A 21,847-nucleotide genomic window follows, 5' to 3' on the forward strand; every position below is an offset into this window, starting at 1 on the left:
CAGAGACCCTACGTCAGTCTCATCCCTTCCTTCCTTCATTTGTCCCTAAGCTTAGCACTCCCTAGAATTTTCTCGTGAAGATTTACGAAGTCAAAGTTCTCCCAACTGTCCCTGTACCAACTGAGTGCCCAACCAGCACTGGCCATGTCTGGCAAATGTCTGCTACTGAGCCCGTCTCGCCCATGGGGGCCTGCAGAGAGCATCTCAAGGCTGCAGGAGAGAAGGCGTCCTGGAGAGAGGGGACAAAAGTGATAGGGCCTTGAGATGGTCCCAGCAATGGATGGAGGAAGGTTGTCCTGGGCACTGGAGTGTCTAGCACAGTCTATAGAGCCAGCACTCCTTATTGGAGGGTATCCCATGGAGCTGAGGCCCGAGGAAGGGACACAGGCCAGCTGAGGGACCTCGGGGATAAGCATTGCTGTGCTAGTCACTAAAATAAGATTGGATTCATTACGCTGAGGCGTGTGCTAAACTTAAAGCATCCATGCGTGTACTGCGGTGTTACTGGGGCAAAGTTCCAGTTCCTGGCCCAGCCTCAGTTTACCTTTTGTGATAGATACTTAAATATGCAACCTAAACCCTGAAAGGAAGGGTCTGGTGCTCTACTGCCAGAAGCACACCTTTGGGACTCACAGCTGTCACTGAAAGCCACCATCCAAGGCAGCCCATATCTGGTGACTGGAGAGGCAAGCAGGAGAAAGGCCTGGCCTTTTAGCCATTCAGATGACTCTGATGGGCCAGTGGATGCTACAGACATCCCTCAGGCAGTCTGGACCAGCATCCCAGCTCGAGTTCCTCTCTACCCTGATCCCATCACAGACATCTAGTTCATAAGTATCCCGAAGTCAAATTTTATCTCAAAGCCTGCTTCCTAGAAAAACCAACTCCAAACCTTATTGCACATAAGAAGCATAGCTCAGAAAAGAACAAAAGCAGAACATTGTACGATGGTACTGGCAATCAGTAGGTTGTCCCTTATCAGTCTATAATCAAGATATGAAACTTCCAAGCAGTTGAACTTGGGGCTCCTCGGGGCTCCTCCAGTCATAACAGTCGTCAGACACTGCTGACCACCAGAGCTCAGTCTCACAGCCCTGAGTCAATCACCTGCAGTACGGGCCATTAGCTTCGTTTCTATGCCATCTTTATAATACATATAGAATAGGCTCGCAGGGGTCCTTTTACTGATTTCACTTATATTACTTACTCTCACAAGAATCATAGTTACTGCTCTAGCTGCTCAACAGTCCAGGTTTGTTTGGATTTTTTTTTTTACTCTGTCTTTTGGTATTATTTTCTTAGGAAGTCAGATTAGTGTCTGTGTGTGTGTGTGTGTGTGTGTGTGTGTGTGTGTGTGTGTGTGTGTGTGTGTGTGGTGTGTGTGTGTGTGTGTGTGTGGTGTGTGTGGTGTGTGTGTGTGTGTGTGTGTGTGTGTGTGTATGTGGTGTGTGTGGAGGTATAAATGTGGTCTGTGTAGGGGGGTGTAAATGTGGTGTCTCTGTGTGTGTGGAAGGTGTGTGTGTGCAAGCTCGCACATGCATGCACTGAAGGAGGAGCGTTCACCTCTGTGTGCATATGTGGAAGTCAGAGGTCAACTCCAAGCATCTAACTCTTCTGTTCTCCACTTTATTTATTTATTTATTTATTTATTTATTTATTTATTTATTTATTTAAGGCAGGATCTCTCCCTGTCCCAGGGCTTACCCGCAGCAGGTAGATGATACCTCTATATACATCAGCAGCGACTACCTCTGGGGCCTGTGGGATCTGTCTGTCTTCACTCTCTTCAGCAGCACTGGCTCACACCATGAGAGTCACCACCCCTGGCTTTTTACATGGGTTTGGGGATCTGAACACAGATCTTCATGTTTAACAGTACACACTACCCACTGAGCTGCCTTCTAGAGTTAGATTTTTATAAAGAATGAAAGGGATTCCTAGCTCCCCTGATCCCAGACCCTTTCATTAAAGTTCCTCAGGTGTGGTGACCTCCCCCCACCCCGTCATAAAATCACTTTTGTTGCTACTTCACATCTGTAATTTTGCTACTGTTATGAATTGTAATGTAAATATTTGCTATGCACGATATTGTTGTATGACCACTGAAGGGGCCGTGACCCACAGATTGAGAGCTGTTGTCTATATGCTCTGACCCCAGAGACTGGGCACAAGCCTTGCTCCACCAACACAGGAAAGTGTGCTATAAATTCTGGAGGCACAAGCCAGGTGAGAGCCACTGATAATGTCAGGAGAGTGCGAGATCCTGAGGCTGTGTGTGAAATCTAGGTGCCAGCTGTCCAGGGGATGGCAGGCCAGGGTGTGTCTCAGGAAGACTGTGCTCTGACACACAAACTCTCCTCTTCCATAACTGACCTAGAAACCAGTAGCTTCCCCAGTATCTTCCCCTGAGGCCCATCCTTAAGTGAGGGATGGGCACTGCTCCTGCTCCTCCCAACCTGTGGTTTCCATAGCAACCATTTGAGGTGGTTGAGATTTTCACTAAAGGAGGGGTTCCTCCCAGATAGCAAGGGAGATGAGGGTGGGGGTGACCTGAGTGCACTGAGATCCCTATTGGTTCAGAGAAGTGGGGCATCTAGAAGGACAGAGGAAGAGACCCAGGGACCCCTGCTGTCTCACACGGTGCAAATGACTGTACCAGCGTAGTGTGTGGAAATAAAGTGGAGGTGACTTGGGAGCATCTGCAGGGAACTGAACAGAAAAACATTTTATTTCTATAATTCTGATAAGAAAAATAGGTAGGAAATAGGGCAAATGCTAAATATTGAATATGTATAAAACCTCCCAATAAAAAAAAATCTCTTCAATAAATCTAATAAGGAGCTTGAACTGTCTTCCCTGAACACGTTTCAATACATACATCTGACTTTCTGTGTCAAAAGGCCAACACCATTGCTTTTGTTCGGTTGGTTGGTTTAGGGTAGCCCTGGCTGTCCTGGAAGTCACTCTGTAGACTAAACTGACCTCAAACTCGGAAATCTGCCTGCCTCTACCTCCTAAGTGCTGGGATTAAAGGCGTCCACCACTACTAGCACCAACACCATTCTTAATCCAGGATTTATAACAATGATGGTCTCTTCAAACTCTTGAAGGTCAACGTTGTCAGGATATTTTCATGTACACAAGTACGTGGTTAAAAAATGTAAAACCATTTCATAACCATTCAAAGATGTCACTTACTTGAAATGGAATTAAAAGAATCTACTGGCTTACCTTCTCCCTTGACAGATACACTGTTGAAGTGGCTTGTGCTACTATGAAAGGACTGTGAGTACAATCAACCATCTTACATCAGGGTCTCAAATAAGGATGAAGTTTTAATTTGCAGAGTGTATTGGAGTCCTTTTCTTGTGGCTGGCTAACTTGGAAGTCACCAAAAGGGCACATGGTCCGCAGTGGCCTTCACTTGTTACTGTATGTAAAGACAGAGAAGCTAGACCTGGGGATGTAGATCTGTCATCCTGCTGCTCCTGCTCCAGAGGCTGAAGCAAGATGATGCAAATTCAAGGTGTGGCTGGGCAACTTAGTGAAAGCCTGTATCAAAATAATAACAATAGCAATAATAAAATAATTCCTCTTTATTCTGAAAGGTGTGGTGGGGCTCAGGAGATGGCTCAACAGGTAAGGTGCTTGCCGTGAACACATGACAACCCGAGTTTGGATCCCGAGTACCCACGTGAAAGCCAGGCGCGGTGGCACACATCTGAATCCCAGTGCTCGAAGAGGGCTGGTGGATGGATCCCTGAGCTCGCTACTCAGCCAGGCTAGCCCAGTCAGTGATCTCCAGGTTCCAGGAATGACCCTGCCTCAAAATGTAAGGTGTGGAGCACCCGAGAAAGGTATCTGATATCAACCTCTGGTCCCACACAGGAGTGAGTCTGGAAATATAGCTCAGTGGTAGGGAACTTGCCTGCCATGTGCAAATTCTACATTCAACCGAGAGAGAGAAAGAGGGGGGGGATGGGGGAAGGGAGGGAGGGAAGGAGGGAGGGAGAGAGAGAGAGAGAGAGAGAGAGAGAGAGAGAGAGAGAGAGAGAGAGAGATTTGAATCCTGAACCTGGAGAAGGGGGTCCCATCCTATTTCCAGTCACCCTCACAGCCCACCCCCTCACACTTCTGGCTCAGCAGCACATGAGCCCCTCTGGCAGCTGCAGGACCTGACAGCCAGCTTCTGGCCAGATGTTGCTCTGGATTGAACATCCTCACCAAAACTTGATCTCCATGGTTGGGTTAAAGGTCCAGAGGGACCTTTAAGAGGCAGTTGAGTTCTGAGATCTCTCCTCTCCTGGGTGGGTTTGACAACTCCTGATTTGTGAATAAATGGGTACTTCAGAGTTGGTTTGCTTGGGTTTGCTTGAGCCCTGTCTCTTGTATGGCACCCCTCTTATCACTTCATGTCCTAACCAACTCTGTGACTTTGCAGAGTCTCCACCGGATTGGCGTCCCTCCATCTTGACCTCTCCAGCCTTCTGAATCATGAGTTGCACAACCTTTATTCTTTCTACATTATACTGTCTTGGGTATTTTGTGAGAGTCACAGAAAATAGGCTAAGACAGATACTTGGTAAAACCCTTCAGATGTGGTTCCTCTTTGGAAAGCCCCCTGCGACCATGGGATGTCTCCAGTCCCCAGCAGGAAGCCCTGGCCCCTTTGGAAGCGAACCAACCCATCCCTTCCTTGGGCTGAGATGTTGCCAGGAATGTGGTTCTTCCAGTGCTGAAATGTAAAGTTTCAGGCCAACTAAAATGAAGGGACCATCTTACATGGCTCCTGAGGGCTGTGGGAGTCTCTCCCTCACAGCTGTCTGTAATGTGGTCTTGTTTTTTGGGTTTGTTGTTGTTGTTTTCTGCACAGTTACCTATTCACAACACACGTGGCTGAACACTGGGAAGGAAGAGTTCCTAGAACCTTTCTGAGAACATGAATAACCTAGGGACCTCGTTCAAATGAAGAGACTCATTTGGTGGGCACCGACTTATCAGGTTCCAAGGTACAGTTGCAGGAGAGGATCTCTGCAGAAACAATGTCCGTTGGAGAAAAAGACACTTTGTAAAGAAAGTGTCTCTCGGGCTGGCAAGATGGTTCAGTGGTTAAGAGCAGGAACTGCTCTTCCAGAGGTCCTGAGTTCAATTCCCAGAAACCACATGGTGGCTCACAACCATCTGTAATGGAATCGGATGCCCTCTTCTCATGTGTCTGAAGGTAGCTACAGTGTACTCATATAAATAATAAATAAATAAAACTTTTTAAGAGAGAGAGAGAGAGAGAGAGAGAGAGAGAGAGAGAGAGACTCTCCAAGTCTGACCATGCAGAAATGCTTTTTTCCTGTTCTACTCAATGTGTGCCTGCTTCAGTACACCATGTGGCACCTTATAAACAGGTAAAACTTTGTATTATGTATCAGTTAAAAATCAATTCCGTTCTTTAGAAATAATAGTTCTGAAACTGACTCCTAGAGAGCTGTTGTTTTCATTTTGTTTTGTTTGTGGGACAAGGTCTCATGTAGCCCAGGCTAGCCTTAAGCTCAATATGTAGCTGAGGATGACCTTGAATTTTCCATCCTTCTGTGGGCACCGCCATGTGCAGTTTATGCACTGCTGGGGGTTAAACCCAGGGCTTCATGAATGCAAAGCAAGTGCTTGGCCATCAGAGGAGAGTGCCCTGTCTTGCTTTGCTTTAACAGTGCTGGGGTGGTGCTCTGGGCTTTGCACCTATGAGGCAGGTCCTGAACCTCTGAGTGACATCCAGGCTGTGAACCAGTAAGCTTTTCAGATGGGAGCAATTCCTCATTGTGTCCTCCTCCATCAGTGCTTCCTGGCTGGTGCTCTCCCCTGCATCCCTGGCTGGTGCTCTCCCCTGCATCCCTGGCTGATGAGCATTCCTGCATCCCTGGCTGGTGAGCTCCCCTGCATCCCTGGCTGCTGCTCTCCCCTGCATCCCTGGCTGGTGCTCTCCCCTGCATCCCTGGCTGGTGACCATTCCTGCATCCCTGGCTAGTGAGTATTCCTGCATCCCTGGCTGGTGAGCATTCCTGCATCCCTGGCTGGTAAGCATTCCTGCATCCCTGGCTGGTGAGCATTCCTGCATCCCTGGCTTTTGAGCTCCCCTGCATCCCTGGCTGGTGTTCTCCTGCATCCCTGGCTGGTGAGCATTCCTGCATCCCTGGCTTTTGAGCTCCCCTGCATCCCTGGCTGGTGTTCTCCTGCATCCCTGGCTGGTGAGCATTCCTGCATCCCTGGCTGGTAAGCTCTCCTGCACCCCTCACTAAGCACAAGCATGCTCGTTCACTCCGTATTTATTAATTTCTTTGTCAATAGTGACCAGAACCTGCCTGCTAATGAAGAAGGAACTCAGTGTGACCTCTGTCCCCTTGGCTTGTTAATATATTGTGCTCTGAGTCTGGAATAGCCCGTATATGGAAAACAACTAAAAAGTCTCCTTCAGATTTTTTTTTAGCCCAAAGTCTTCTTGAGTGTAAAACGAACCTTTAAGAAGGAGGTGAGTATGCAAGGGGGAAACTGGGGTGATGACAGGACCCAGGAAGGTAAAGAGAAGCAGTGTCACCTACCCAGAGTTGGTCACTCACCCCTGGGGGCAGCGCTCCAGCTTCCCTGGTGTCTTTGGGTAAAGGAAGAGCTCACAAAGCCCAGAGTCCTCCCAAAGCAGGCCTGGAATGTCTCACACCAAAGAGCTAAAATGTCCAAGAGCTTCATTCTCAGAACTATGACTCACAGAAATACCCCAAGCCCTCCACAGTGCGGAGAGTGATTGCCTCAAAATGAAGTGCAAAGTTGAAAATGGAAAAAGTAACTGTCGAGAATCTGGAGCCGTCAGCCTCCACTCCGCTCCACTTAACCAGAATTCACACCTTCTGGGCGTCTGGGAGGTGCAAATGCTCCATGAGTCAAAGACTAGTGTGGTCACTGTCGGGTAGTGCTCCCCACAGGCATGGCAGAGGCGTGTGTGTGTCTGTGTGTGTGAGTGTGTCTGTGTGTGTATGTGTGTGTCAGTGTGTGTGCCTGTGTGTGTGTGTCTATGTGTGTGTCTATGTGTGTGTCAGTGTGTGTGCCTGTGTGTGTGTATCTGTGTGTGTCTCTGTGTGTGAGTGTGTCTATGTGTGTGAGTGTGTCTATGTGTGTGAGTGTGTCTATATGTGTGAGTGTGTGTCTGGGTGTGTATATACTAGTATGCTTACACTTGGGAAGGATTCTTGCAGTCTTGGGTCTTTTAAATTTAGAAATCTATGGAAAACAATCTACCCCTGCTACAAACCAACCAACCACACATGAAAATGAGGTGTCACAGCAGAAAGTAAGCAGAGACAACTGGCAACAAACAGATCAACAAGGACTCCAAGAGCCCTATTTTATCTAAGATGTTGCAAGGTAAATATCTTTGTTTACTTTTACAGAAGTAAGTTTGAAAACACCTGCAAAGAGTAAGAGACATCAGAGAATGACTAAAGCAGGTATGAAAATAAGAAAGGAAACCTCAAGAAATGATAAACTGAATACTGAGTAGACATGCTTAGTAACAGATTAGACACAGTTAAAGAGAAGATTGGTTAAACTGGAAGATAGTTGCAAAGAAATTATCCCGAATTGAGCAGGAAAAGCAAAGAGATAGGGAAAGATAAAGGAAGAATGGATGGAGGAGTGAAAAACTCTAATTCACGTCTTACATTTCTCAGAAGAAAACTGCAAAGTAACAAGACAAAGTCAGCTTTTTAGAAATAGCCAAGAACTTCAGAACTGATAAACAATATCAACCCATAAACTCAAAAGCCCAGCAAGTCCAACAGATTAACTGAAAGACATCTACACCTAGACTCATCATAGAAAAACTGCATATCCCAAAGTCAGTGAGATTCTTATGGTATCCGTAAAGGAAGTGTTGATTGTTGAAAAGGAGAAGTAAGGCTGGGAAGATGGCTCAGTTGGGTAAAGGTGCTTGCCACCAAGCCTGAGTTTGAAGTTTGATCCCTGGAACCCACATGTTGGAAGGAGAACTGACTCTCACAATTGTCTTCTGATTGTGAGGCGCGCGCGCGCATGTGTGTGTGTGTGTGTGTGTGTGTGTGTGTGTGTGAGCACATCACAGGAATATACTCACTCATGCATGTATGTTTTCTGAGGCCCGAGGACTACAGCAAGTGCCTTCCTCTCTTGCTGTCCACCTTGTTCTCATGAGACACTATCTCCTGCTGGACCTAGATCTGACCTCATCACCCATCCTGGCTGCCCAGCTAGACTCACCAATCCTCCTGTCTCTGTACTACCTAGTGCTGGGGTAACGGGTGTGTATAGCTTAAGGGACTCTAGCCAGCCTGCTCCTGACAAACATGGCTCTGATGTGTTTCTCTCTCATTCTCTCTGCCTTGCTAAAAAAAACAAAAACAAACAAACAAACAACAACACCCACATTAGGTTCCATTCCTAAAGCTAGCTCCCAAGATCTATTTCCTTATATGGTCAATTCCTCCTCCAGAGGCTGACCGCCAAGGTCCTGCTATCAAAGTATTAACATCCAGCAATCAAAAAGCCCCTTTGGTATACCTAATTAACATGGCCAATCAAAATATACCACCACACCATACTCCATTCTAACACAGACCTCTCCTTTTTTCTCTTCTTAAAAAATTACACCTGCAAGGTCATTGGCTGCTGTTTTCCTGCCTGAACCAGAAAGCAGCCACCTTAACATTTCTTCCCCACTTAATAAAGGATCTCTCTGTGGAAACAGGCGTTTAGTTGTGGTTTATGCCTAATCTGGGTCTCGGAGGGAACTCTGAGCTGTGTGTGTATGGGGGGGGTCTCCTTCAATAGCCATACTAAGCTTTTGCCAAGAGTGCTGGGGTTCAAATTCAGATTCTTATCCTTGTGCAACAAGCATCTTACCCACTGAGTCACCTTTCCATATCCTATAATATGTCTTTTTAAATACAGAATTAAAAAGAATGACAATATAAAAGTCAGGCTTAGTGGCATAGACCTGTAGTCACAGCTACTCCAAAGGCTGAAATGGGAGAGTCATGAGTTCAAGTCCCACCTAGGCTACACAGTGAATTAAAAACATCATGGCTAGCTTAGTGATCTCTCATGGTGTAAAGTAAAAAGAGGTCTGGGATGGATGTAACTCAGTATATGTCGTGGTTAGTATTAATTGTCAACTTTACAAAATCTAGAATCAACTGGGTGATAGCGCTCTAGGCACATGGGTAAGAGGTTGTCTTGATTGCATAACTGATTTAGAAAGACGACTCTTGACTGTGGATGGGATCACGCCATGGGCCGAGGACCCTGGACTACATAAATGGAGAGAGCAAACTGAGATATAGCATACAACGATTTCTTAGTTACTGTTCTATGGCTATGAAGAGACACCGTGACCAAGACAACGGATCAAAGAAATCATTTCATTATGGGCTTGCTTACAACTTCAGAGGCTGACCCCATAACCATCATGGTGGGGAGCATGACAGCAGGCAGGTAGGTATGGTACGGGAGCAGTAGCTGAGAGCTTACATGTTGAGACAACAACCATGAGGCAGAGAAAGAGTTAACTGGGAATGTCATAGGCTTTGAAACCTCAAACCCACACCCAGACACGCACCTCTTCCAACAAGACCATGCCTCCTAATCCTTCCCAAACAGTTCCACCAACTGGGGACCAAGCTTTCAAATATATGAACCTATGAAAGCCACCCTCATTCAAACCAGCACAATCCATATGGCTCGGCTCTCTAATTGTGGATGTGATATGACCATGATCTTGTCTGTGTCACTCTGATTTTGCTAATTATTTAGAAAATTTTAGAAGATTTTATTTATTTATTTTATTTTATATTTATAAGTATTCTCTCCTCACCCCACCCCCAGTGAGTATGTATATGTGTGTGTGCATGCGCATGAGTGCATGTGTGCATGAGAGAGAGAGAAAGAGAGAGAGAGAGAGAGAGAGAGAGAGAGAGAGAGAGAGAGTGTATGCATGACCCATGGAAGCCAGAAGAGCCACTGGATCTCTGGAACTGTGTGGTTGTAAGCCACCACCTGAGTGCTGGGAAGCAAACCTGGGTCCTCTGCAAGAGCAATAGTGCTTTTAACCACTGAGTCATCTCTCCAGCACTGCCTTTGATTGTGGTATGCGTTGGTATGTTTATTTTCATCCTATTTGGAATCCACTCGATTGCCTGTATTTGTGGATTTATTATTTTCGTGCATTTAAAGATGAATGGGCCACCTCTTCTCAAACTTTTCTCCACCTTGATAGACCACACCTTGAACTGGGAGCCAAAAGAAATCTTCACTTAATAAGCTGCTTTCAGGGTGCTTTGGCACAGCAGTAAGGAAGAAACTAAGACTACAGTGGGGTGCTTGCCTGGCATGTGCAAGGACTTAGATTAAATTTGCTGTCACTAGAAAACAGAACCAAACAAACAGAAGACAGTGAGGCAGAAAGGCACCGAATAAGGAACTATTCACTTGGGATTCCTAATCCAGTGTCTTAGTTAGGAGTTCTGTTGCTGTGACAAGACATCAGGACCATGACAACTCATAAAAGGAAATACTTAATGGGGGGCTTGCTTACAGTTTCAGAGGGTCATTGCCATCATGGTAGGTAGTGTGGTGACAGGCAGGCAGGCAGTAGTTGAGAGCTTTATATCCTGATCCACGGGCAGCAGACAGAAAGAGCAATGCTAGGCCTGTCATGAGATTTTGAAGCTTCAAAGCCCACCCCCTCTGGCCTTCCTACTCCAACAAGGCCATACCTCTAATCCTTCTCAACAGTCCAACTGGGAACCAAGTGTTCAAATATATGAGCCTATGGGGCCATTTTCACTCAAACCACCACAGTCCACTCCCAGGTTCTCGTAGGCTTGTAGTCAAATCATAATGCCAAATGCATTCAGCTCAACTTCAAAAATGTCTGTAATCTATCACAATCTCAACACTGTTTAAAAGTCCAAAGTCTCTTCTGGGAGTCATGGCAATCTCCTAACTGTAAGCCCTGTAAAATCAGAACCAAAATGCAGATCACACACTTCCAACATACAGTGGCACAGGACATATTACCGTTCCAAAAGGGGGCATAGTGAAGAAATACTAGACTAAAGCAAGACCAAAACAAAGCAGGGTAAACGCTACATTCTGCATCTCCATGCCTGATGTCTGATCCAGTAAAATATCTTTCAGGAAAAGGTAGAAAAAAAAACGAAGACTGTGGAACAGAACCTGGGAGAAGTTATCAAAAAATGTTAAATAAAGTTTCTCAGACAGAGGAAAATGATACCATGTGGGCATCTAGATAGACACAAACAGACGAAGAATGCTCTGTAAAAAGAGCCCACAGATTGTCAACATGATGGGCCCAAGTCGTCAGAGTTCCACTCATACAGAGGCCTGAGAGATTTTTTTTTTTTTTTGCAACAGGATCCGGTTTATTCTCCTTGGCAAGGTGGTCCTGAGAGTGGCAGGTGCCACCCTGTTCCGGGCGGAGGGAGGGCCCGAGGGCCATTTAAGGCCAATGGCGGGAGAAGCAGGGGGGCCTATAGCCCCTGGAATGCGGTGAAGCCAGGTCGAAGCCTGGAGGCAGCTGTGGTAGGCCAAGGCAGGGCGTCCTTGCCATAGGGGGTGGAAGGCACCGGACTGTGACCTGACTATGGCTCCAAGGCCATGGACCAGGGCACATAGGCACCCCAGGAAGTGGGGCACAGGGTCACATGACAGAGAACACGAAACAGGCATGTGGCTCACAAGCAAGCACATGGATAAGTGAGCACATATTCACAGGCCAAAGAGACACCCAGCCACGGCCAGGCTGGACACAGATACAATAGTAGTGTTACACATAGACCACATGGGAGATACAGAACTATGGGACACACCAGGCCACAGAACTTGAGGGACAAAGGAAGGGGCCTTTTGGCACTACTGCACTGGAATCATCAGAGTAGGTGGCGGGGGTCTGGAATGGAGGAGCTGGGATACCCCATTGCATCCTCCAGGGTCTGTCTTCCACACTTTATTGAGCAGCTTCACCACTTCATCGTAGATGATGAATACGATGGCCACATCCAGGCAGACGGCCTGAGAGATTTTTAACAACAGCAAACAGTGGAGACTGGAATTGTGTTTGGTTAGCAGAGGTAGAGGGCTGGCTTAGCAGGCATGAAGCTCTGGATTTGACCCCAGCACCACAAAAACCTGGGGTGGTGACTCATTCCTATAACTCCAGCACTCAAAGGTGGAAATGAAGGGGTCATAAGGTCAAAGGTAACCTCAGCTACCAGGGCCTGCCTGAGCTTCAGGAGACCTTGTCTCCTAAAAAGGAACACCAGAAAAGAGGTCCTGTGGCTGCCATGGGCCTGTAGACAGGTAAGGAGAAGTGTCAGCAAGGGGACACAGGGGAATCTGGGGAAATCAGAAGAGAGAATTCTACATCTTGATCATGGAAGCAATCGTGCAAGTGCTCACTTGTCAAGCTTGTCAGACAACAAACTTGAAATGAGTGGATTTCATTATGTCCAAATGATACCCCAAATAAGTTGGTTATGTTTAAATAAACAAACAAACAAACAAATAAAATGTAATTGCAGTATGTTAGCTTTAAAAGTGTATTGCCACACACAGAAGTTTTAAAGGAGAATGGAATTAAAGTGCATTAAGGTATTAAGTGTGTTTTCAAGAGAAGAATGAAAATATCAACTAACTTTGGGCTTAGATACACAAAGAAAAGAGCTTGCAATGTCCAAGGCTCCACTGAAAGAATAGAAACAAATTTATAATTTGGGGGGGAAACAGCAAGGCCTGGAGGTATAGGCTTGAAATCTCAGCTTCTTGGGAGTCCAAGGCAGGAGAATCTCAAGATCCAGACCTACCTGGACTATAAAAGAGAGTTCAAGGCCAATTTAGGCAACTGAGTGAGACACGGTACAAAGATCTCTGGAAGTGTAGCACAGTGGTAAGGTGGTTGCCTAGCTCATGCCCAAGGCTCTGACTTCTACCATAAGTGCACATGTGCATAAATACACATACATGCACATGGTATGTGCACAAACACACGAACTAGTGGAGGTAAAAAAATTTAGTAGAAAAGACAAGAAGATTCATGTTGAGCCAGGCATGTTGGTTGTAATGGTTTAAATAAGAATGGCTCCCAGTAGGCTCATATATTTGATTGCTCCTCACTAGGGAGTAGCACTATTTGAAAAGATTAGAAGGATTAGGAAGTATGGCCTTGTTAGAGGAAGTCTGTCACTTGGGATGGGTTTTTAGGTTTCAAAGGCCCACAACAGGCCCGGAGTTATCTTCCTCTCCTGACCTGTGGATCAGGATCTCACCTCTCAGCTACTGCTTCAGCACCATGTGTGCCACCATGATGATAATCTGAAATTGTACGTAAGCCCCAAGTTACATGCTTTCTTTCATAAGAGTTACCATAGTCATGGTGTCTCTAAGTCAGCACACTTGGGGCAGACTTAGGAAGGAAGATAGTTCCCTGTGCTCGCAGTGTCAGGGAACCTATCCCACGATTATTTGGCCCCCATTGCTTTATACCTGTGTGAGCCTCACAGTGAGAGCTTACCCTGGAGCAAACCACTCATATTGTAGCCATAAAAGAAAAAAGGGCGAAGAAAAATTCTGGGGTCCCACAGTCCTCCTCAATGACATAACCCTCAATGACCTAAGGAATTTCCTACTTCTTAAAGTTTTCATGACCTTCCAACAGCACCCTCCCTTGGAACCAAGCCTCCAACACTTGGGCTTTCAAGTTGCATTTAGGAGCCAAACTACTACAGACAAGAACCAGGAACTCTTCAAAATGGTGGCAGGTTCTGTTCACAAGAAATAAGTAGCAATGTTGTACTTGTGTATAACTAGAAACACTATCTCAAAACCATAATGCAAAAATAAATAAATAAATAAATAAAAAGCGAGAACTACTAAAAGAGGGATGATTCTGCTATGATAGTATGAAATCTAATAAACGTTCTCAGGGTCAAACAGAATAAGTAGGTTTTTTTTCTTTAAGACAGAAGAGGTATTTGGAGAATGTGGTTAGCCTGCCTCATGCTCATCTGTATCCATAATTCTGCTATCCACTATTCTGCCTGACCTACAGAACTCATTCTTCTTAGAGGGTATGTGTTTTATGTATACACGTCCATGTGTGTGTGAGTACATGTGTCTGAGGTTATGTGTAGATGTCAAAGATCAACCTCAGATATCTTCCTCAGCTTCTCTCTACCATGGCTTTTTGAGACAGGGGCTCAGTTTTACGTGTCTTTGCCAGCACTGGGATTACAAGCATACCATGGGGCTATTTTATATAGGCTTGGGAGATCAAACTGATGTCCTCATGCTTGCAAAGCAAGTACTTTATTGACTGAACTATTTTCCTAGTCAAGAAAGCATACTGCTTCCTCTCATTGTCCCCAGACTACTGCAGGGACATAGATGTCCCGATACGATCTCTCATTTATCCAGCCAGATGCAATAGGACAAGATCTCAATTTGAGGTTCCTGTCACTTAGCTCACACATTCCCTCCCTTCTCTGGATTGTTCTAAATGCCTTCTGCTACCCTCACGGCTAAGACTTCCCTCTCTCTGATGTTACACCAAGCTTCCCAAAGTCACCTCAGGCTGACTGAAGGCTGAGACTTATCTGGGAGAAGAAAGCAGGATGCCGTGCAGTCCGAGTATGATCACATCCAGTCTGCTGGAGTGTAACAGAAGGAAGTCTCAGTAGGAGGATGTAGCTGGCTAGCTACTTCCAGGGAGAGACAGACAAAAACAAACAACAAACAAACAAACAAAACCCTGCCCCTTTCCTCAGTGAATTCACTAAACAGAGGTCTCCCCTAGATCTTGGGAAAGAAAATCTTAGCTCTTCGCAAGTTATGAAGGAAGGATTCACAACTGAGAAAATGTCACCATCTGATTGGTCTATAGGCAAGTCTGTTGAGGCATTTTCTTGATTAATAACTGATGTGAGGGGGTCCAGACTACTGTGGTCAGTATCACTTCTGGGCAGGGGGTCTCATATAAAAAGTCAGACTGGACAAGCCCTGGGTAGCCAGCCAATAAGCAGCACTCATCCATGGCTTCCACTTCAGTTCCTGCCTCCAGGTTCCTGCTTTGAGCTTCCGCCCTGATGTCCTTCCATAGTGAACTGGGATGTCCAAGTGGAAGACTAACAAACCCTTTCTTGTGTGAGTTGTTTGGAACCTCCTTGGTTGACTTAAGAAGATCAAGAAGATTCAAGAAGATCCAGTCTAAAAGTGGTAGCAACGCTTCTGGCTTTGGGCCCTGGATACTTTGGGCTGTGGCTCTAAGCATCCGTGCACACACACTCATTGACTCTCTTGTTCTTGACTTTGGGTGTGGCATTCTGACATTAACTGTCATCTGCCAGGCTAACACTGTGAATAGCAGTGAATGATACTATCATGTGACCAGCAGCTTTGAGCGCCTGCCACCATGTCTTTCCTACAGTAGGGAGGACCACCTGTACCTGGGAGCTGAAATAAACTCTTTCTCCCCTCAGCCGCCTTCTGCCAAGGTGTTTTATCACAGCAGCAAAAATGAAATGAAAACACTTGGCCAACATCTATCCTCTGGTGAAGCCTGGATGGGCAAGATTGTCCCTGTGCACAGCCGTCATTCTATGGGAACCTCAGACTCACCTGCTTCCCTCCTCTTAGGCTTTAGCCATAGACCTTTGCCAACCAGACGTCATTTGTCATCTTATTGAAGTGTAACACGGTAGCCACTGATAATAGTTCAAATGAGAAACCCTCAAACATACTTGTTAAACAAAAATTCATTGAATGGCTGTTACATTCCAGCATCTGAGGAGGCACTATGGCTAAAGTGATGGTGGTGGTGGTGGTGATAGTGATGGTGGTGGTGTTGATGGTGGTGGTGGTGGTGGTGATGGTAATAGTGATGGTGGTGATGATGATGATGGTGATGGTGGTGGTGGTGGTGATGGTGGTGGTGGTGGTGGTAGTGGTGGTGATGGTAATGATGGTGGTGGTGATGGTGGTGGTGGTGGTGGTGATGATGATGGTGGTGGTGATGGTGGTGGTGGTGATGATGATGGTGATGGTAGCAGTGACAATAGCTAGCACGAACCGGGCACTGTCCACAGCCCAAGCTCTACTCTGTGCAATTAAATATGCCACCCAAACTTAGGACATCTTCACCATATCCCTCTGAGGGCAGGTCTCATGATTACTTCTGTACTATGGAGAGCACAGAAAGATGGAGTGGTTTCTCTTGAATCACACAGTAAATAAATGGCAGAGAACAGACAGCAACCTAGAGCCAGACTTTCGATCATAACAGTTCCAGGAGAAGCAAGACTCAAATTCAGCAGAGCCAATGTTCTCTTGGAAGCCCTGGCATGTCTTAGCAATTGCCTTGTGGGTGCCTTGGGAGGCAGGCTGCAGGATTGCAGGCCAGACAGCCCCTCAGTGTGACTGAGCTCCCTTGGAACATGCACACGTGAGCACACAGTCACTGGCCGCAGCTGCTTGCATGAGCTCTGACCATGGCGATTGTTCCTGAGGCTTGGCTCTGGCCAACCTGTTCTGCAGTCTTCAGGACACTGCTGCCTGTGAGCTTTCTCTCTGGGTGCAGGAAGGCTCTTCTTCCACATGTGAGTTTTTCCAACCAGGAAAGGCATTCTGGCCTAGAGAGATCCTTCCCCAGAGAGAGGTTTTCCTGCAGAGGGGGATAATCCAGGAAGGTGGGTCTGTTCTTAGACAATATCCTCCTCATTTATAGGAAGTGAGGTCCTATTGGGCTCCCTGGGCTCTCGTGCTATGTGTTTGTGACTAGCAGGTGAGCAGGTAGGAAACACAAACAGAGGAAGTGTGAGCTGCAAGAAAATACAGGATGTAGCCAGTGTTAGTTCCACAGCGTGAGGCTGGCCCTGAGTCTGGGGACAAGACCAGGAAGTGACTCCTGCATGCCTCAGGATCTCAGCTTTCTGGAACAACACACAGACGTGGGTTCAGGGCCAGTCCTGTGTACGTGGCACTGTGAGCATCATTTCCTGGCTAGAAAGAGGGGCTTCCTTGGTCAGCAGGAAGGAGAAGGTTGACTCACAGGTGAGGGTGATTTGTAAACTGTAAGTTCAGACCGTGTGACAGCCACTGTTGCTCAGGGTGTCAGCCCAGCAAACACAACAAACATCAAGGCAGGTGATGAAATCACAAGGGCACTGGAATGCTGATGTTGGTGTGCTGTGTGCCGACTAAGGATGTTGGGGAAGGATGTGGAACCAAGCCCAGCCTCCTAGCACATGGTAGCACCTCCTGAGAGGACACAAGCTGTCCCGACCTCTCAGATCCTTGAGAGACTTTGCCTGCTCCATGTGAAGGCCCCAGACGGGACAAGCTCTCTTATCAGCCTGGGAACACCTGTTTCATTCATTCTTGTACTTGATCAGCCAGTGTTTACTGGACACCCATTGTGCACTGGGTCCTGCTGTAAAAGGAGTGATTACAACTGCAGTAAACACGATAAAAGAGATGTGCACGGCGCTATAAGGGACCGTGATCGGGATATATAAGATAGAGAAGCAGCTATATAAGGGCCCATGATCGAGATAAATGAGCCGACCTGGTAAAATCAAGGAAGTGCTGATAATGATGTTGGGATCGAAAGAATGAACAGACTTTAACTAAGGAAAGGAACAATTGTAGCTCAGACATGAGGAACAGGCTGTACAGACTGCGGCATGGAGCACAGTCTATGTGTCTGTCAGATCTGGCCACGTAGTAAGTTGTGCTGAAGCTCAGTATCTTCAAGCCACAAGCGTGCTTTTTGTCCTCAGTGCTGAGTCAGAACCCTGGCTAAACTCAGCCAGCTGTCTGTAACTACCCGGACCAGACTGTGAGTGGCCTTAGCAGGTCCTTGAGTACCTAGCCTGTGGTCCTAAACTCTCTGGCAAGTTACCCTGGAGCTTACCTCACGTGGCAGAGGAGACAGCCTCTCTGTTACCCCTGCAGCTGTCTCATTTTACTGACCAAAACAAGGCACTTGGCTAAACCCAAAGCAGGTGTGAGCAGACACAGCTCATGGCCCACACGGTTAGAGGGAGGCGTGTGTCAATGGATGGCGGCCGTGGTTGCAGAACTCTACCCCAGAGTGTTCAAGGGCTGAAATAAACACGGAGATAAGAGAATGCAGCCCGAGAAGAACATAGGCTGGCATGTGCAGGGCTACAGAGAACAGCGTGAGGATCTGGTCTTCTCCTAAAAGTGGGAGACTTTCCAAAAGTCTACTGCAGAGCTGGGGTGTGGCCGAGTTAGTAGTATGCTTGCCTAGTGGGCATGTAGCCATGGTGTCAATCCCAGCATCCCATAATACCAAGTGTGATAACACATGCCCATAGCCCCACCACTCAGGAAGTTGGGAATCAAACATTAAAATCATCCTTGGCTACCTACTGACTTTGAGGCCAGCCTGGACTACATGAGATTTGGGGTTTGAGAGTGTACTGGCTGGTTTTGTGTGTCAACTTGACACAGGTTGGAGTTATCACGGAGAAAGGAGCTTCAGTTGGGGAAGTGCCTCCATGAGATCCAGTTGTGAGGCATTTTCTCAGTTGGTGATCAAGGGGGGAGGGCTCCTTGTGGGTGGTACTATCCCTGGGCTGGTAGGTAGTCTTGGGTTCTACAAGAAAGCAAATTGAGCAAGCCAGGGGAAGCAAGCCAGTGAGTAACATCCCTCCATGGCCTCTGCATCAGCTCCTGCTTCCTACCCTGTGAGTTTCAGTCTTGACTTCCTTTAGTGATGAGCAAGCAAAGTGATTGTATAAGCTGAATAAACCCTTTCCTCCCTGTCTTAGTCAGGGTTTCTACTCCTGCACAAACATCATGACCAAGAAACAAGTTGGGGAGGAAAGGGTTTATTCAGCTTACACTTCCATACTGCTGTTCATCACCAAGGAAGTGAGGACTGGAACTCAAGCAGGTCAGAAAGCAGGAGCTGATGCAGAAGCCATGGAGGGATGTTCCTTACTGGCTTGCTTCCCCTGGCTTGTTCAGCCTGCTCTCTTAGAGAACCAAGACTACCAGCCCAGAGATGGTCCCACCCACAAGGGGCCTTTCCCCCTTGATCACTAATTGAGAAAATGCCTTACAGTTGGATCTCATGGAGGCATTTCCTCAACTGAAGCTCCTTTTTCTGTGATAACTCCAGCTGTGTCAAGTTGACACAAAACTAGCCAGTACACTCCCCAACTTGCTTCTTGGTCATGATGTTTATGCAGGAATAGAAACCCTGACTAAGACAGGGAGGGACCCTTGTAGGTTAAACATCCCTGGTAAAGTACAAAGTTTGCAAGCCTGAGAAGATGGGGGCCTGGGCTGGTCCAGCCCACACATCCCTGGGTTGGCTCATTCCATCTTAACACCCAAGGCCTCCCATTCACCTGTGACCCAAGCTTCTCCCCAAGCTGGCAGCAGTTTTCTCATGCTTAGCCCTCCCTCCCTCCCTAAGACACAATTCAGGCACCACCACTCTAAAATGACCCTGACTTGACCAATCCCCAAGAACAAGGGCACAAAGAATGAGATCTTGAATCTGAAGGGCAAGCCTGTGGCAGCCATCATGGCAAACTTCAGATTTCTAAGATGGAGTCAATGCGGTGCCCAACTCTGCCTGTGGCTCAACCTGTGGGTTGCCCTTACTACGGCCATGTTTTCACCAGCTGGCCTTCACTGGGCAGTGTTTATTGAAAGAATGTCCATACCCCTGAAGCCTGCATGTATAAGAGTCAAAATGCATGAATACACTCAGAAGTGAATAATCCCACCAGCCAAGAGCTTTCTCTGGAAAGCCCCAGGCAGCCTTGAATAAGCCTCCTATCAGCACTTCCTTCCAGCTGAGGGAATCCCTGGTATCTCCCAATTCCTATGGAAAGCCACTCACTGAAGGCCTGGATACAATCCTAAAAACTAGAAAAGCCCAGGCCCGGCCCACCCACCCTGGCAGACTTTTCCAGACCAGCTTCTTGGTACTGATCATATTGTCTCCTCTTCTACAGGACAGACCTGAGTCCCAAGGAGATCTGTCCTGGATTTATCAGCCCTTTCACAGGACAAGCCACTCAGATCAAAGACCCATCTGGCTATGGCCACCTGATCAGGAACGGAAGGGGAAGGGTTGTAACTCTTGGACTGTGCTCATGTGGCCACGAGCTCCTGGCTCAGGAAGAAACTCTGCCCCAAAGAAGTAGAGTGACAGGGAAAGCCTAACACCTTCCCTTGGCTACCTTGCACACATGCACACAGGTACACAACCCACACACAGAAATGTATGCACACACACACACACAAATAATATCATGACCACTATGGAGAACAGAGAAGATCTTTTTAAAAAAGGAGGAGGAGGAGGAAAGAAAGAGAAAGAAAGAAAGAAAGAAAGAAAGAAAGAAAGAAAGAAAGAAAGAAAGAAGAAAGACGAAAGAAGAATTGCCAGAGGACCCAGCAACTATGCCTCTGAGTACACTCTTCTCATTGTCTCCATTATTCACAGCAGTTGAAACAAGGATGTGACCTAAGGCCCACTGAAGGACCAACAGCTAAATAAAATCCACAGTGGGATCCACTGGCTCTAAAAAGGAAGGATAGCTGATGAATTGTACAAGGTGAGGAACCTTAAAGACATTATGCTCAGGTAAATAAGCCAGTCGCCAAGAGACAAATGTTGCATGATTCCGTTTGTATGCGGTACTCACTGTAGTCAGAAACATGCAGGCAGCGAGCCAGTAGCCAGGAGTTGTGAGAGAGGTAGGGATGGGTTGTTTTGAAGAAACAGACTTTATAGTTTTGCAAGATGAAGTTATGGACGAGGATGGTGGTAATGCTTGCATACTATTTAATGGGAATGGGCATTTAAAAACAGCGAAGATGGAGACTGGAGAGAAGACTTCGTGGCTAAAAGCCACGTTCTTATGTAGCTGAGTCTTCCAGAGGACTGAAGCTTAATTCTCAGCACGCACGTGGTGGCTCACAACTAGCCATAACTTCCAGGGGATCCAACGACCTCTTCTGTCTTCCCTAGGTACCAGGTATGCACACAGTGCACAGACATGCATGCAGTCAAAATACCATATACATAAAATAATGATAGTGGTGAGGCCTGGAGCCCAAGGTTTAAGTTTTTATGGTAAAGTTCTGATGTAGCTGAGAACTTAGAGATGGCAGCCTGCAGGGGGTAGGGCGGGTTGGGTCTGCTGGGAGAAGGGAATCAATACTGGGTCACCTGATCTAACCAGGCAGATGGGGCAGTTTCTCTTTAGTTCTTAAATCATGGTAAGATACACCATTTTCACTTTTAAAGAAATCTCATGTTATGCATGTGTCTTGGGGTGAAGACTGGGGGAGCTTTTTAGAAGAGCCTGCTAGATCGTCAAGGAAAGATGGAGAGTGAACACAGCAGTTTGGCACTGGTGTGCACCAGGAAACGTGGCTGGCTCCTGAGACAGCTTCCAGGCAGGTTTATAAGCAACCCTGCCCTGAGCCACCCGCACATTGGATGCCCCTTCTCCCCAGCTTCCCTGGCTCCCAAACCCTACTAAAGGAGGAACCTCTGGTACAGGAGTTCTCCAGACCTGACTCTTTCCTTGGACTCTGAATCCCCAAGCCTCTTCTTAAAGTCTTTGAGCACCCTGACCAGAAGGTACCACCCACCTCAGCTGATAAGAAGGGAATAGAGTTGAAAGCCCCAAGCCAGCATGGAGGGTGGCAGGAGACTTGAATGGCAGGACCTCCTCGAGGGAATGGAATTGGGGACTTGGAGGCTCCT

This window comes from Mus caroli, unplaced genomic scaffold (genome assembly GCF_978045245.1).
Source record: "Mus caroli unplaced genomic scaffold, Mus_caroli_1 scaffold_2, whole genome shotgun sequence".
Classification (NCBI taxonomy): domain Eukaryota; kingdom Metazoa; phylum Chordata; class Mammalia; order Rodentia; family Muridae; genus Mus; species Mus caroli.